General features: G+C 39.9%; 1 protein-coding gene across 3 annotated transcripts in view; it reads right to left on the bottom strand.

The window, feature by feature from the left end:
* The window catches only part of sntg1 (syntrophin, gamma 1), a 42,262-nt gene extending 26,187 nt beyond the window's left edge, over window positions 1–16,075 (bottom strand). For 2 of the 3 annotated variants that reach the window (XM_017723296.2, XM_037537300.1), the window contains exons 1-2: window positions 15,506–16,075; window positions 1,550–1,711 (exon numbers count right to left, since the gene is read on the bottom strand). The gene's annotated coding sequence lies outside the window, so the exon portion shown is untranslated. The remainder of the gene's footprint in view (window positions 1–1,549; window positions 1,712–15,505) is intronic. The other variant, XM_037537299.1, reaches the window with a different exon arrangement.
* Window positions 16,076–18,590: the final 2,515 nt, after the last annotated feature.

Consider the following 18,590-nt stretch of genomic DNA (forward strand, 5'->3'; position numbering starts at 1 on the left):
TTTCTTGTTGCAAAGCATTTCCTTCTTCTGTGGTTCTATTTATGACATCATCAGCATCTAGTCGACATGAACTTTCACATAAACATCAGCTTTAAAAAAATCTGAAGTTGTGCCACCCCTAGTCCCAATTCTCATTCTTGATTATATTAAGGAAATCATTAGCACTCATAGAACACTCACAAATGTGTTGCGTTTCATTACAAAGTGAGCATCAAAATGTCCAATCATTTTTAATCAACATTTCACATACTACACTAAAGCAAATCCAAACAGGACTAACTATGCTCACTTTGTAGTGAGAACAGTTGGGCACTCATTTTTTATATTGAGAGTAACTGAGATATATTGAGGAAAGCATATTGTAACATAATGTCACATAATTGATAATGATAACAATTGTCACTATGTATTCTCATATTGTCAACCTCTATTCAGGAATATATTCTGTATACATGATAAGAGTCAGTTAAGTAAAAATCAACATCTCACACATTTTCAAATAGCCTGCAAATGTGCCATTCCCTGATAGGTATGATGAAAACACAAAATTAAACACAAAGCTTTGTTCTCTTCATTAGAAAGCACTCTCATTCTTCTTACACCCCTGCTGTGTGTTTACAATCTGTTCAGAATTTCATCTTAAGATTTTACACTGTGAGAAAATGAGATGTGGATTGCATATTAACAGCTCAGTCCTATCTGCAATGTTGCTATAATCCAGGCACGTTCACACCTGCTTCTTACTTTTCTGTCTTTCCTCTCTGAATGCTTAAGCATTTTTGCTTATGTATATACCCACAGAAGTGCAGACACCTTTTTGATATTAAACAAAACTCTTATTTGGAAGAGTTTATGAATAAATATTGCACAGTAACAAAATATCAGGTATAAATCAAGTAAAAAAGCAGAATAAAGAAATATTTCATCAAACAAAGCTAACACTGCTATTCTTGAATGGTAGCGAGGAGCTGTTATCACAATGAAAATTTGTAATAATAACAACAATAACAAAAATAAAAATAAAAGAAATAATAATAATAATAATAAAATTTTATTTATATAGTACTTTTCATGCCGGTGGCAGCTCAAAGTGCTTGACAGACAGATGATAAAGTATTAATTTAGAATCATAATAGAAAATGACTCGCATCAAAATAAAAGATTAATGCCAAGTGGCATAGAGTTTTAATTAAATGCTAAGTTAAAGAGAGATGTTTTTAGATGCTTGCTAAAAAAAACTGATGTAAGCAGGTGCTATGCCTTAAAAACTAGTAGCAGAACTTTCAAATCTATTCTGAATGATATAAGTAGCCAGTGCAGTTCTTTTAAAATTAGACTATGATCACTCTTTTTGTTTTTGATAGGATCCATGCTGGTGCATTTTGTACGAGTTGTAAGGGATGTGTTGTTTTTATAGGAAGTCCAGTAAGTAGTAAGAAGTAATCAACTCTGCCTGCAACAAATGTATGAAACAAGTTTCCCTGCATCGCCCTTGCCACACAGATAGGCTGCTCTATTTACTTAACAAATGTTTGGTTTTTTTTTTTACCTCCACAGAATGATCCACGCCAAAGTGAGTGTGGAGGTCATGCCATGAGGCAGAATTGGTCTGTAGGACACTGGGATGGTTGCTGCTCCGCAGGCCGGGACAAAGGTGCCTTGGGTCTGCCTAGAGGTCCCTCAGCCTCTGCCACTGGAGTCCCACCAGTTGCTGTGGACACGGCAAAAGCTTAGTCAGGAGCGCCTGAGTGTCCCTGATGTCCCAATTAATGGCAGAAATGGTAGGCCAGTTGTGGTATTACACAAGTTGATGTGTTAACATAAATATAACCTGTCAAATATAGATATAAATATAAATACTAATATATATATATATATATATATATATATATATATAGATATAGATATATATATATAGATATATATATATATACACACATACACACACATACATATACATACACACACTGCTCAAAAAAATAAAGGGAACACTCAAATAACACATCCTAGATCTGAATGAATGAAATACTCAATACTCAAGTAATCATGTGGGTGTTCATTTGAATATGGTAATACAGAAATGGCACTGTTTCAGCATTTCCTGATAGGACATTCATTTCTTCTATCAATTTGGTTAATTTTGACATTTTAACCTTACCCTTGGAATATACATCACCCTGACAATTCTAAAACCTGTCCTTTTGGTAAAGACTGCAATACAGAAATCTACTTTTCTCATGCAGAACAAAGTCATTACTGACTAGAATAGAAAGTAATGACTCAAATAAAAAGATGTCAAAACAACTCTGATACCCACTACATTTGCTGCAATGTTGTAAAGGACTTCCTCCAAGCACACGCAAAACATTAAATCCAGAAACTGTATCCAACATTTGTGTCAGTACAAAGATTTCATGCTTTTCATTACACAAAACAAAGTAAAAATATTAATACATTATCAGTTAACACACTAGGTTTTATTACATTTTTGAGTAAAGCAATGCATTTTACTACAATTACATAAAAAGCAAAGATTCAACCACACATCCCATTTTAAGTATGTAACTGTGAGATCATAACACATGCTTGCACTGACAAAAAAATCAATTTTTGTGGGGCCAACTTTGCTTTTCTACAATGTAAAGAACTCGCAAGAAAGACCAAAGCTTCTTGTTTTAGTAGTGCTTCGTTTATGCATGTAATCAGAGCACAGTGGAATGATTAGCCTCAGGGTGAGAGATCACATCACATTATGTTAAGCCGAAATAAAACTCTAAGAGCTGAAGCCACGTTCACAAAGTGCAAAGAGTAGTGCAAAGTGCAAAGAAGTAGCACTACCCAGTCAGTCTGTCTGGTTATCTTTTCATTTCAGAAGTGATTAACTTCTCTTTGTTCAGATGTTTTGCACACAGTTCTGGAACGTTTTAAGCTCAAAAATTTATTCAAAGAAGCAGGCTGAATCCTGAAGCATGTGAGTTTTCAAATACAAAAACAGTTTGATTCATGCAATATGCTATAGCAAACTCTCTGAATTTCTTTTTTCTATGTCAAATTAGAAGATACTGTGACACAAACTCAGGTCAAATGATTCAATGTCTTCAATGCAGCATGTGCTACTGCAGAGGCTGTATCTGTCTCACTCTAACATTCTCAGAGCACACTCCCCTCCCCAATGGGACTGAGCTTTATTCACAGCTCTTTTTATAACAGGTGAGTGAGCACATTCCCACAAGCCACATAAAGAGGGCTACACGTTTTATGGTTTTTCCCTCTCAGCCAGTGAATCATACCAAAAAATATCCTTTCTGTTAACTACTCAGCAGCTCGGGGTCCCTAGCTTCAACTGTTAAAACTAATATAGCACAGGGTCTGTGAGTTTTTCTCCAGTGATCATTTTCTGTTGACACCACGTTATGCCTTGTTACCATACAGCTTAACTTGAAGAGCTGGCTAATCAGCTTAAAACGAGTCTGATCCAACATACAATTTTGGAAAGTATCAAATCAGGAAACCTTCTATCTTGCTTGTAGTTCGTAAAGGTATTGATAATAATGCAACATTTTAAATGTATAGAATACCATTATACACAGACAGCTGACTTAATTGAAGGAAAAGGCTGAATAAACGAGAGGAAACACATGCTTCCAAACAGGTGTACTGAGTAACATAATTAAACATACTAGCTAGCTCTGTGGCATGTAAAAAATCATGAGCAAGCCCATTTGACTGCAAATTTTAGTCAAGGAGAAGAGAAGAAGAATGCCTGAAAAACACATTTAAATTGCTATCACAATATCCATCCATCCATCCATCCATCCATCCTCAACCGCTTATCCCAGTCCGGGTCACGGGGGCAGCAGCCCAAGCTCTCCCCTGCCACCTCCTCCAGCTCTTCCAGAGGGATACCGAGGCATTCCCAAGACAGTTGAGTGATATAATCCCTCCAACGTGTCCTGAGTCTTCCACGGGGTCTTCTCCACATCGAACATGTCTGGAACACCTCCTTAGGGAGGCGTCCAGAGGCCATCCTTACCAGATGCCCGAACCACCTCATCCGGCTTAGATTGACCGGCTTAGATTGAACGTAGTTTGACCGGTAAATTGACAGCTTCGACTTCTGGCTCAGCTCTCTCTTCACCATAACAGACCGGTATTTTGTCCGCATTACTGCAGACGCTACACCAATCCGCCTGTCAACCTCTCGCTCCATCCTTCCTTCACTCGTGAACAAAATCCCAAGATATTTAAACTCCTCCACTTGGGACAAGAATTCACTCCCGACCTGGACAGAGCATTCCACCCTTTTCCAACTGAGGACCATGGTCTCAGATTTAGACGTGCTTATTTTCATCCCAGCCACTTCACACTCTGCTGCAAACTGGTCCAGAGAGAGCTGGAGGTCCCGGCCTGATGACGCCAACAGGACCACATCATCCGCAAAAAGCAGACACGAAATCCTGAGGCCACCATACTGGACACCCTCCGCCACTTGGCTGTTCTGAGAAATTCTGTCCATAAATGTTATGAACAGAATCTGTGACAACAGACAGCCCTGGCGCAGTCCAACCCTGACTGGAACCAATCAGACGTTTGTACAGGGACTGAATGGCCCGTAACAACAATCCCCTCACCCCATACCCGGAGCACTCCACACAGGATCCCCTGAGGGACACGGTCGAACGCCTTCTCCAAATCCACAAAACACATGTAGACTGGTTGGGTGAACTCCCACGCACCCTCCAGGACCCTGGTGAGGATAAAAAGCTGGTCCAGTGTTCCACGACCTGGGCGAAACCCGCATTGTTCCTCTTGTAGCTGAGATTCAACGGTCAGACTCTCTTCTCCAGTACCCCTGCATAGACCTTACTGGGTAGGCTGAGAAATGCGATCCCCCGATAATTGGAACACACCCTCCAGTCCCCTTTCTTAAAAAGCAGGACCACCACCCTGGTCTGTCATTCCAGGGGGACTGCCCCAGATGTCCACGCAATGTTGCAGAGGCGTGTCAGTCAAGACAGCCCTACAACATCCAGAGCCCTCAGGAATTCCGGGCGGATCTCATCCACCCCCGGTGCTCTGCCACCAAGGAGTTTTCCAACCACCTTGGCTACCTCAGCCCGAGTGATGGACGGATCCTCGCTTGGATCTCCAAGCTCTGCCTCCTCCAGGGAAGGATCGCAATCACAATATTTTCAACTAATTAAACTAATTAGTTCCTATTCTATATAGGTTCTTATATATTCCTATTCTATCAGGAAAGAAAATATTTTGACTAGTAAGTATGTCTAATATATGTTCTAAATTCCTTTGTAAAGCCCATTGTACAACCCCAATGAAGTTGGGACATTATGTAAAACATAAATAAAAACAGAATACGATTAATCCTTTTCAACCCATATTCAAATGAATACACTACAAAGACAAGATATTTAAATGTTCAAACAGATAAACTTTATTGTTTTTTGCAAATATTCACTCATTTTGAATTTGATGACTGCAACACATTCCAAAGAAGTTGGGACAGAGGCATGTCTACCACTGATACATCACCTTTTCTTTTAACAACACTCAAAAAGCATTTGGGAACTGAGGACACTAATTGTTGAAGCTTTGTAGGTGGAATTCTTTCCCATTCTTGCTTGATGTACAACTTCAGTTGCTCAACAGTCTCCGTTGTCGTATTTTGCACTTCATAAGGCGGCACACATTTTCAATGGGAGACAGGTCTGGACTGCAGGCAGGCCAGTCTAGTACCTGGTCTCTTTTACTACGAAGCCACGCTGTTGTAACACATGCAGAATGTGGCTTGGCATTGTCTTGCTGAAATAAGCAGGGACGTCTCTGAAAAAGACGTTGCTTGGATAGCAGCATATGTTGCTCCAAAACCTGTATGTACCTTTCAGCATTAATGGTGCCTTCACAGATGTGCATGTTACCCATGCCATGGGCACTAACTCATCCCCATACCATCAGACATGCTGGCTTTTTAACTTTGTGCTGATAACCTGGACAGTCCTTTTCCTCTTTGGCCCGGAGGACACGACGTTCATGACTTCCAAAAACAGTTTGAAATGTGGACTCGTCAGACCACAGGACACTTTTCCACTTTGCGTCAGTCCATCTCCAGTGGTGGACAGTAACTAAGTAAATGTAATTTCGTTACTGTACTTAAGTAAAGTACAAATACACAAAAAAACTACTTAAGTATTTCCATTTGGGCAACTTTTTACTTTCACTCCACTACATTTCAAAGTCAAATATCTTACTTTTTTACTCCACTACATTGTGAGAAATCTGTCGTTCCTTTTGGTTTTTGTGTGTATAAAAACGTAACATGTCAAAACAAAAGAAGTGCAAAGCAACAACACCAATCAGGGCACAGCGGTCACTTTGTTCTGAGCTTGTTTTGACCTGTTGGTCATACTGACCCAGTGCAGCAGCATAAAAATTTGGGAGCACATACATCTACCTAAATGATGGAACTAACCTAACCTTGTGTAAATAGACCACAATATAGAATTATGTACACACATGCAGTTGTGACCGTGCAGTTTTATATTAAATTAGTTTCAGTTAGGTTAGGGCGGCACGGTGGCGTGGTGGGTAGCACTGTTGCCTCACAGCGAGGAGGGCCTGGGTTCGATTCCCTGGCCGGGCGACCGGGGTCCTCTCTGTGTGGAGTTTGCATGTTCTCCCCGTGTCTGCGTGGGTTTCCTCCGGGTTCTCCGGTTTCCTCCCACAGTCCAAAGACATGCTGTCAGGTCGATTGGACATGCTAAATTGCCCTTAGGTGTGAGTGTGTGAGTGACTGTCTGCCCTGCGATGGACTGGCGACCCATCCAGGGTGTATCCTGCCTTCCGCCCGATGACTGCTGGGATAGGCTCCAGCACCCCCCCGCGACCCTGACGGAGAAGCGGCTTAGAAAATGGATGGATAGTTTTGGTTAGTTTATATTTATGAACAGAGACCTACAGATCTATACAGTAAAAGAAAACTTATTTGTGAACCTGAGTTTAAAGCAAGTTTTTATTCAACTTGTACCTAATTTACAAAGTAATTTTAAACTCAAACTTTGCTTGTTTGTAAAAGTGAGTTCAGAGCCACTCGGTTCTCCCTGATGGAAACTGTTTACCTTCAGTGTTTTGTGTTTATGATCATTTTAATAGACATCAGCATCACTAATTAATGACATTCTATCAAAAGAGTATATTCACCTGAAATGAGTTCATGAAGCGAGTCTTGTTACAAAACTGATAACAGGACATCAGAGCCATAATTAATCTTTTAGTACTTTTACTTTTGAAACTTAAGCACATTCGAAGGCAAATAATTTTGCACTTTTACTCAAGTTAAGGTCAAGTCTAAGGACTTCTACTTTTACTGGAGTAGTATTTTACCTTGGGTATCTCTACTTTAACTCAAGTACATGATCTGTGTACTTCGTCCACCTCTGTCCATCTCAGATGAGCTCGGGGCCAGAGAAGCTGGCAGCGTTTCTGGGTGTTGTTGATATATGGCTTTCACTTTGCATGGCAGAGTTTTAACTTGCACTTGTAGATGGAGCGACGAACTGTGTTCACTAACAATGGTTTTCTGAAGTGTTCCTGAGCCCATGTGGTAATATCCATTACAGTTTTCTTTAACTGTTGGACTATTTGCTCATGCAGTGGTTCACAAAGTGGTGAACCTTGCCCCATCCTTGCTTGTGAACAACTGAGCCTTTCAGGGATGCTCTCTTTATACCCAATCATGACACTAACCTGTTTCCTTAACCTGTTCACCTGTGGAATGTTCCAAAGAGGTGTTTTTTGAGCATTCCTCAACTTTCCCAGTCTTTTGTTGCCCCTGTCCCAACTTCTTTGGAACATGTTGCAGGCATCAAATTCAAATATGAGAATGTTGAGAATATGTGAATATTTGCAAAAAACAATAAAGTTTATCTGTTTGAACATGAAATATCTTGTCTTTGTAGTGTATTCAATTGAATATAGCTTGAAAAGGATTTGCAAATCATCATATTCTGTTTTTTTATGTTTTACACAACCAAAAAATAAGATAAAAAGCTAAAACTGCTTGCAGTAAAATCAATTCAAACATGTAATCAGTATCTCAACATGACAAATTAGACTTTAATTATTTGGATTGCAAGCTAAAGAGTGTGTGTGATTTGTTGAAAGTGAAACCAAACATGTTTGGAAACACTGTAGTAAATAGCATTTAATCGACTTCTGCTCTGGAATATTTCCACCACAGTTATTCAGGTGTTATTTTTTGAGAGATTGTGTTGTGTTATAAAGTGCTACTGCCAAATGTAGATCAAGGTAACTTGCCAGTAATCCTTGTTTATTAATGAGCAAACTTTTTACCGCCTCGTTTTCTCTTAATTTCACAGTATATCATGCTACACGTGCTAAAACAACAACACCAACAACAACAACAACAATAATAATAATAATAGCTCAAACTGTTTCACTGAACCCCCACTCCCCGCAACCCTGAGGGAGAAGTGGTTTAGAAAATGTGTGTTTTACAGCATACCCCCCTACGACCCTGAAGGAGAAACGGCTTAGAAAATGTGTGTGTGTGTCTGTCTGTTGTACAGCATATTTTAAAGAACAATACAACAGCAACAAGCATTTTAACAAGTGTGCTTTTATACATACATGCACACTATATATCAAATCTCCTGCTGTGTAGCTCATTTGAACATCATTTTATTTTTAAAGTAAATGTGCTATTTTTAACTATAATGGCATGTTGTCAGTTACACTCGACACACTGATAATGAGGCTTTATTTCTGTAAAATATTCTCTGTATGAGGCTTGCACAGCAGCACATTAATTTACTGCACATCAATATATACAGTATTTCTTTCCAAACTACCAAAGTAGTGGTTTAACAACATAGCTCACTGCAGTTTGAGGAGTTATATGAACTTAAAAGTAATTTCTAAGAGTAATTAGATTTGGCAGTAGATTTGACACAATAGGTCAGATAAGACCCCTTCTTATTCTAGTACCACAGTTTTCACATGAACTTCAGAGCCACAACAAGGGCATTTATTGGGAGCAGTGATGAAGGAAAATTTAGGTTATATTAGTGTTCTTTTAGTATAACTACAACCCCTACAAACAATTTTTTAAAATGGGGTATGTAACTGGGCAGTAGGCCCACATTTCAACTGCTCACTCTCAAAACTCCACTTAAACATCATTCTCTCAGTACTGACCAAAACACTATAGTTAAATAATATTTCTGAAGATGTCATTTGCATGGTATATAATGTCTAAAACTAGTACATACCACTAGATATATTAAGTCTTGACCAGCCTCACTCATAAATTCCATTCCAACATATGGATTTGCTAAACCTTTACTGCACCATTATGCTGAAAATTCCACTTCATGTATTTGCAGAAAGAAAATAGCTAGGTAATGTCTGAAAAGGGTCTTCTGTCCCAAAGGGAAACTCTGATTCTACTGTCATAGAGCTTACTTGGCCACTTAATATTTTAATTAATCAATATCTTCAATTACAGTTGATTTATATTCACATTATATGTATGTATATGCAGCGCAAAGATACATGAACAACTAATGCACTTGTGCAGGTTTAGGGGTACAATGCTGTGAAAGTATTTTTAGGTTCGTCTGATAATTGCCAAAAAACATCTAGATAATCCCAAAAAATTTTGTCATAATACTCTGCACTGACAAGGCAAAGGCAGAACTTTTTGGAAGACATGGGTCCTGTTACATCAATCAAAAAGGTAACCCTGCATTCCACCATAAGACCATCGTACCAACAGTCAAACATGGTGGTGGTAGTGTGATGGTCTGGGGCTGCTTTACTTCTGCAGGACCTTGACAACTTGTCAAATGATGGAACCATGAATTCTGCTTTCTATCAGAAAATCCTGAAAGAGAAAGTCCGCCCATCAATTTGTGAGCTGTAGCTCAAGAGCAGACGAGTTATGCAGCAGGACAGTGATCCAAAGCACACAAGCAAGCCCACCTTTGAATGGCTCAAAGGAAAACACAATTATGGTTTTGGGGTGGCTTAGTCAAACAGTTCAAATCCATTGAGATGCTGGGGTAAGATCTTCAACGTGCAGTTCATGCTCGAAAACCCTCCAACATACCCGAATTAAAACAATTCTAAAAAGCAGAGTGGGCTCAAATTCCTCCACAGTGATGTAAAAGATTGATTGCAGTTGTTACTGCCATTGGTGGCACAACAGGCTATTAGATTTAGAGAGGCAATTCGTTTTTCACATGGGAAATATAGGTTTTGAAAAAATCTTTCTTTGATAAATGGATTGATCATTTAAAAAGCTACATGTTGCATTTTCATGTGTTGCCTTTATCTTATATTAAAATTAGCTTGACAACCTGAAACGTAAATGTGACAAATTGAATTTGAAGAGTTTCATTCCAACATGCTGTATATTCATTTGTAACAAAAAGGCCACGCCCAACAACATCTATCAAGAAAAATGACAAAATTAATCAAAGTGGCATGCAATGCATTTTGGAACAAAACCCTTGATCTACAGTGCAGTCCATATGCACTTGAACAAACACTGTATGTCCAAACGTTTGTAGAAAAGTAATGGTAATAGGGAGATTGCCCCCTCCCCACCTAGTTCGTATTAGATGCTGGACAACTGTTGTAAGGATTATACTGCAATAATCACAAAAAAAGACAGTAAACATAAAGATGGTGACAGTCTGCACTTTCACTTCACAGTCATTGTTTTATTTCACATGTGCTACAGCAGTAGTCACAGTTTGAGGATGAGGGGTTGTGAAGACTGGATCAGGGCATATTTTGTTTGTCCATGAGAGCACAGCTAAATAAAGTGTGTAATAGATCAGGAGCAAGAACTACTCCATTTCTGCCCTGCATTGCTGCTGCTGCATCCAAAGTGCTTCTGTGTTAAATTGCTTAAATTTAGCTTAAAATTAGAGCAGTGTGTCTGTTCTGTCAGATAGATGAATAAAAACACCTGAAATGCTTGAAATATTACTGTTTTTAAAGGTGATTTTGAGAATGAGTAATTCAAGTATTCCTTAAGAAATTAATGTTTTCATGTAAGAGGGCGGCACAGTGGCATGGTGCGTAGTGCTGTTGCCTCACAGCAAATAGAGCCTGGCTTCGAGTGAGTGAGTGAGTGAGTGAGTGAGTGAGTGAGTGAGTGAGTGAGTGAGTGAGTGAGTGAGTGAGTGAGTGAGTGAGTGAGTGAGTGAGTGAGTGAGTGAGTGAGTGAGTGAGTGAGTGAGTGAGTGAGTATTTTGACCATCAAGGTTTGGGTACTGGCATTGGAGGCCCACAGTACACAGCCTTTCTGTCCAAATGTCCACAGACCACACATAAGGAATATATGTATTTACTGTCTGTGAGAATATACTTATGATTTTTTTTTAAAAATCAAGCCAGATTAATGTACCTTGTGCATTGAAAAATAAAGGAGCGCTGCATGCACACTTTACAAGTGATAAGCAACCTTAATCCTTACTGGTGTTTTTGAACAAATAAGGTTTCTGATCGAAGAAATGTTGATTTTAAATTGAAAAGTTGCTAATAAAGTAAATATTAAATTATTTAAAAATCCATTACAAAGTTCTTGCACAGTGAATCTTAAACTGTTTTACCCAGCTCATGTTACAGTAGCTTGCAATTACTGAAGTGACAAGAGTGTGACTTGTCACTGCACATTTGATTGCGATTCATGAGGTTTTTCACCCTGTTTCAATTCTTTCACATCATTATCATGCAGTGACATCTCGGTGCCAAAAGCAACCCTATTGTGGCACCAGGCGATTCACTGCATTCTATTCCTGATTAGTTAAAACATCAGAAAGACCCAGTGGCCCATATTGCTGCTCTAAACTGGATCAGGCTGCTAAACAGCATCAACAGAGAAGAGCAAGAGTAAATGAGTGACTGGCACATTTATGACTCAGGGATTGACCTATTGTGCGGTGATGGATTGCTTTTGGAGAGGAAGGGCTTGAAAGTACCTGGGAGGTGCCAGAGCAAATCAAACAGAAGAATCTCACCCATGGAGCCTCATTATGCCAACGAAGGCAGACAATTACTACCACTACCCAGGAACAGAACAACTAAACCAAGTGCCATTGCACATAAAATTAAGGTGAAGTTCAATTTTGATTTGTTTGCTGCTTACAGGCTAGTTTTCTCAATGCTCAGTGTTAAATGAGGACGCCCCATTAAAAATGGAATAAATTGAGTTGTGTTGACAAGAGACTAACTGGCACGTATTAGCAAGACATAATGAGAAGCAGTGAGGCGGGAAACGCCTGTCTTTGATGAGCATCGTTATGAATATTTATATGAACTCAAGATTGTGTCTTGGATGAATGTACGCTGAGCAAAGTCACAGAACAAACACTGGCAGCACTGTACCCTCCATACCAAATAAAACCATGTCTACAAAATACACGCATTACAAATTAATTTACTGTTTTTTGGGAGATACAATGTGAACACAAATTACCGCCAAGAAAATATGTCAAGTGAACAAGTGAACCTGATGTGGTGTTCATAGATATCCAATGAATGAAGTTGATTATTATCCTAGAAATGTTTTTCAGAAGCTTCCATTTTGATAAATTAAAGTGTTTTCTGAGCACTGGCATGACTTATTATAATCCATGCATTCATGAACAATTTTGGAATTAAATCACAATTTCATTCAGTTCATCCAGAATGCAACACTAAGCAGTTACATTATGAAAGTAGATAGATTATATTCTTCCTTTTACACTACATAGTGATGGGAGGTGTTTTCCCCGTTACCTTTCAGAAGAACTGTGGCTCATTTTGTCCTCCAGCCACAGACTGCATATGCCACAGCTGAGCTTTAAACCTGAATCAATGGTGCATACCATTTTGAACTGTTGTAGGGTACTTTTTCTAATAGTAGTACTCCACAATGGTCTAAAGAAAATAAATTGTCTTTTTCTCAGAAAAACTGATTTGTCAGATAGCTTATGGTTCCATTGTCTTAATTATTTTGTGAGATTTCAAAAGAAGCAATGGCACAAAAATGTTTCATACTGCAGGTCCTGCATGACAAAACAAGACCACTAACAGTTCACTTTTCATTTTTTCCTATTGTTCTTCATTATTATTACATAGAACTAAGGGTGGCAGCAATATATCAAAAACAGACTACCATAAATATCACAATACTTGTGTATTGTACATTTTTCGAAGATTTCATGTTTGAACCAATACAAACCACCAGCAGTGCCGAATTTTTAAAAAAGGTTACTAAAAACGAAGATGTAATTCAACATTTCACAATATGCTAAATCAAATTAACATGACTAATTATGCCCTCTTTTTAATTAAACGTGTGGCTACTCAGTGTTCTTTACGTGCTGATGATATGAACAATGTCATCATATTGCCCACCTCTACAAAGCCCTCTTCTTCATACCAAATGCTGTTACAAAGGCTCACATCTGCCCCATTACATTATATAGCGTGTGTGTGTGTGTGTACTCTGCTGTAAAAGCAACACTGCAGATGCCGCTAGGCAACTGGGAGACACAGAATAACGCTCTGATCACTGTAGACCTGGCCAGTGCTCATGGCTCACCTGACCTTAACGCTGGTTCTCAGCCGAGTAAGAGTTGTGCAACATTGACGTTTACCTTCCAGCTGCCTGGAAGGTGAGTAATTGAGTGAGCTCAATAGGTAAGGGGAAGAGGAGCTCACTGAATGAAATTTGAAATGACGTGACATTCAAAAAAGAGCATTGCACACTGCACACAGGGCAGTACACCAACCACATCAGACCAAAAAAGTGACAGAGGGTTTGTAAAACAGACTCCACAGAACAAGAACATATTTCACAGTGGGCGGTCACTTCATCGAAAAGAAACCTATCACTTTTAGGCTTCAGACAGATTATTATGATCACTATGATAACCTAACATATAACTAAGGTATGGAACATTCTTTGTGAATCAAGAACAAATTAAAATTAATGATTTTTCGCTGCTTCCTGGAATTCTGACTTACAATCTACACAAGAAGACATGTGTTTTGATGATGGCTGTTCTCAAGTAATAATTTCTTTAGTGTATTTTGGATGCTCTTGTGGAAAAAAGGAAACATGTATTTATTTCTGTACTGGGATAGTGGGAAACAACACATGAAATAATTTGGAAATTCCACTGTGCTTTGAGTGTTCATCATGTTAAATTAAACATTTGCCAGTGCTTAAAAAACTGTGTCTGTGGGAAATGCTGCATGCTTCCTTACTTTAAAAGCCAATCAAAATGTGACCACATTTCATGGATCTTGAAAAAACCTGCCTCACACCTTACGCGATGCCTCTAGCCTCAGATTCAGCATGAACTGAAAGAACATGAACAGTGGGATGTTGCTTTAAGGTGAATCACCAGTATCCAAGACACACAGGGCTGCATGCCTCAGTCTTTTCAGACAAAGATGGCTGAGATGAACTTTGCCTTCGCAGTCCATCAATCTGATCGCACTGACAGCAAACAGTCGATTCAAAATTAGCCCTCTTTCACCAGACCCTCCTCGGACTGGGCTGCTTAATGGCACAGTCAGACTGGATCATTGGCATGACCGTCAATGGACTCAACATGATGAAACACATCTACAAACAAGTAGTGTCTTTCACTCACACTGGGCAGACTGTACACAAAGATCCTAGCCAATTTATGTGGACTAGCTATTTTCAGTGAATGGCATGTTTATAGAACATTACATAAACAGTACGTAGGCCTAATGAGCAGTCTATTAATCATGCTACACTAAAAATTGAATTTTTGACTCATTCATCAAATTTCCCTTTACTTTTGGGAAACAGTACAGAAAAGACTATTATCAGTGGTCTCTCACTTGAAAACCTACCTGTGGTGCCCTGGGCAAGTGTTAGAGGGCACACAAGTACCAATCTTAATCAAACGAGACAGAAATCCTGACGAGCCTGTTACGTGTGAAAGGTGTTTGGCTACTACTTTAACTCGAAAAGGCATATAAGCCTTCATATCAGTGTTTGAATAAGGACACCGATAGGGTCGGTGAGGTGATGGGCTGCGTTGCTGTCTTTTCACCTGATGTTAAATGGGGAGCTAGGCTAGGCTAATCTGACACAGCAGTCCGCGCTGCTATTTCGGTCAGCTTTCAAGTAGAAGAGTGGCTAAGCTAACGTTTCTCAATCGTTTTCTTCTTTTAAAGACGGACTTCCCACACTAGCCTTTTTGTGAGGTATAGCTGTTGTTGGATGACTGACAGGACGACTAATGCCATTATTCGCAGATATGGCGAGCCAGAAGCACTAACGTTAATGTTTCTTTTCTCTTTGCGCAAACCTAAGAATATGTTTCGATACACGGCTCCCTCGCAGCTGTGTCGAGCTGAATTACACCGCGTTAGACTGCAATGTCGACCTGTGGTGTATTTTAGATTATACTGCAATGCTTACAATGCTTACCTCTTCTGTTAACAGGTGGTGATTTGCTGTTTCCAGTGGACCGCTTTCTTTATTCCCTCTTGAATTCTTGATTTGACCGTTTCAGCCCATGACACAGGCTTAACTCCCACATCGAAACGGACACTATGGCACAGCCCGCTTTAGCCCACTCCAGCGCTGACTGGCAAGGACGGGAGAAAAAAGACGTCAAAATCCCCCCATTAGCTTGTTATAAGCGTATTCGCGTTTTATATTTTGTGACAGGAACAGCACCGCCGTCTAGTCTCCTCGCCCACATCCTCCGCGCGGCTCTACCTCTCCTCGCTCACTGCCCGCTGTCTGTAATGACTGACTAAAAATGTACAAGCGGCTTTTTCTTTTTGTCTCTCTCGCTCAGTCGCTTCTCGCCTCAGTACCTCGGTATATTCAGTTATCCTCCTTCATGCAATTCCAAGTTTCTCACACGAATAAACGTCACCGTTTTGGACACAAAAGCCGCATTCAGTAACGGCTGGTTTGGGAAACAGCATCTGCTCGGCTCTCCTCAATGCGGTAGATATTGTGGGTGGTAGTAACTGCCACGAGCTGCTTCGAGCGCGCGTTCTTTTTTCCACCTATATTCAGCAAAGCCCCGCCCTCCTGCACTAGGATTGGCTAGTAGTTCACAATCACAAGCAACCCAATGATGTAGGGCCAACTACCCAATCCTAGCGAAGGAGGCGGACTAGTTCTAACCAAACAGACCGCAGGAGGAGAGGTTTAGTCGGAATACGGGTGGGGGAAAAGAACGCCATGAGATCAGTCCCTGCAAGCGTTTATGTAAAGGCTCCCAAATGTTTCCTCTCTAACCTAATGTCATAATGAGAATACTGAGAAAATACATAGCCTATTTACAATGTATTTTGTTGTCAAATCATACAGAAAATATTGTCATAATTGGGAAATTATCAGAGGTGGCTGCCTGACTACTTACCATGTCCTTTTGATGTATTTGTACTTTACTGTGAATTAAAAAAAAAAAAAAAAATCATAGCAGGTTTACAACTATCAAGTATATTTGTAAGGAAAAGAATCAATTTTTTTACTCAGTGACTACATTATAATTAAGCACGTTTTGTTCCTAATGTCTTTTTTGGGTTTAATGTTCAGTTGGTTCAAGGTTTAGCTTTTTCCAAATCAAGGAGTTCTCAAAAAGAGAGCAATGCCATCTGAACCAACTTTGAACACTTACATTCCTTTTGAAATTGGATTTAATTGAAGTCAAATATTTTCACATACAGTGTATCACAAAAGTGAGTACACCCCTCACATTTCTGCAGATATTTAAGTATATCAACACTGGCAAAATGACACTTTGACACAATGAAAAGTAGTCTCTGTGCAGCTTATATAACAGTGTAAATTTATTCTTCCCTCAAAATAACTCAATATACAGCCATTACTGTCTAAACCACCGGCAACTAAAGTGAGTACACCCCTAAGAGACAGTTCCTGAAGTGTCAATATTTTGTGTGGCCACCATTCTTTTCCAGAACTGCCTTAACTCTCCTGGGCATGGAGTTTACCAGAGCTTTACAGGTTGCCACTGGAATGCTTTTCCACTCCTCCATGACGACATCACGGAACTGGTGGATATTCGAGACTTTGCACTCCTCCACCTTCCGCTTGAGGATGCCCCAGAGATGTTCTATTGGGTATAGGTCTGGAGACATGCTTGGCCAGTCCATCACCTTTACCCTCAGCCTCTTCAATAAAGCAGTGGTCATCTTAGAGGTGTGTTTGAGGTCATTATCATGCTGAAACACTGCCCTGCGACCCAGTTTCCAGAGGGAGGGGATCATGCTCTGCTTCAGTATTTCACAGTACATATTGGTGTTCATGTGTCCCTCAATGAAATGTAACTCCCTAACACCTGCTGCACTCATGCAGCCCCAGACCATGACATTCCCACCACCATGCTTGACTGTAGGCATGACACACTTATCTTTGTACACCTCACCTGATTGCCACCACACATGCTTGAGACCATCTGAACCAAAAAAATTAATCTTGGTCTCATCAGACCATAGGACATGGTTCGAGTAATCCATGTCCTTTGTTGGCATGTCTACAGCAAACTGTTTGCGGGCTTTCTTGTGTACAGACTTCAGAAGAGGCTTCCTTCTGGGGTGACAGCCATGCAGACCAATTTGATGTAGTGTGCGGTGTATGGTCTGAGCACTGACAGGCTGACCCCCCACCTCTTCAATCTCTGTAGCAATGCTGACAGCACTCCTGCGCCTATCTTTCAAAGGCAGCATTTGGATGTGACGCTGAGCATGTGCACTTAGCTTCTTTGGACGACCAACAGGAGGTCTGTTCTGAGTGGACCCTGCTCTTTTAAAACGCTGGATGATCTTGGCCACTGTGCTGCAGCTCAGTTTCAGGGTGTTGGCAATCTTCTTGTAGCCTTGGCCATCTTCATGTAGTGCGTCTTTTAAGATCCTCAGAGAGTTCTTTGCCACTACAAATTTGAACACACCTTCTCCCTATGCACACCTGAGACCTAGTAACACTAGGTCTCAGGTGTGCATAGTAACACTAACGAGTCACATGACATTTTGGAGGGAAAATAACTCAATTTGGACATTTAGGGGTGTAGACTCTTAGGGGTGTACTCACTTTTGTTGCCGGTGGTTTAGACATTAATGGCTGTATATTGAGTTATTTTGAGGGAAGAATAAATTTACACTGTTATATAAGCTGCACACAGACTACTTTTCATTGTGTCAAAGTATAATTTTGTCAGTGTTGTCCCATGAAAAGATATACTTAAATATCTGCAGAAATGTGAGGGGTGTACTCACTTTTGTGATACACTGTAGGTGTGCTTTTGGATTTCTATATGTACCTCTGGTAATTACAGAATTCTACAGCTGAACAGCCAGACTCTCTGGTATATTATCATATTGAGTAGTAAGTCGTCAGCATGATGACTCACGACAGCTAACTTGTCCCTGCAGTCACTGCATTGTGATTTCAGTGCATCTCAACATCTGTTTGTTCTGCCATGCTGATGATTAAACTACATTTGAAAGAGTGACAAATAATGCAACATCATTTATAT

This window comes from Pygocentrus nattereri, chromosome 3, assembly GCF_015220715.1.
Source record: "Pygocentrus nattereri isolate fPygNat1 chromosome 3, fPygNat1.pri, whole genome shotgun sequence".
In the NCBI taxonomy this organism is placed as follows: domain Eukaryota; kingdom Metazoa; phylum Chordata; class Actinopteri; order Characiformes; family Serrasalmidae; genus Pygocentrus; species Pygocentrus nattereri.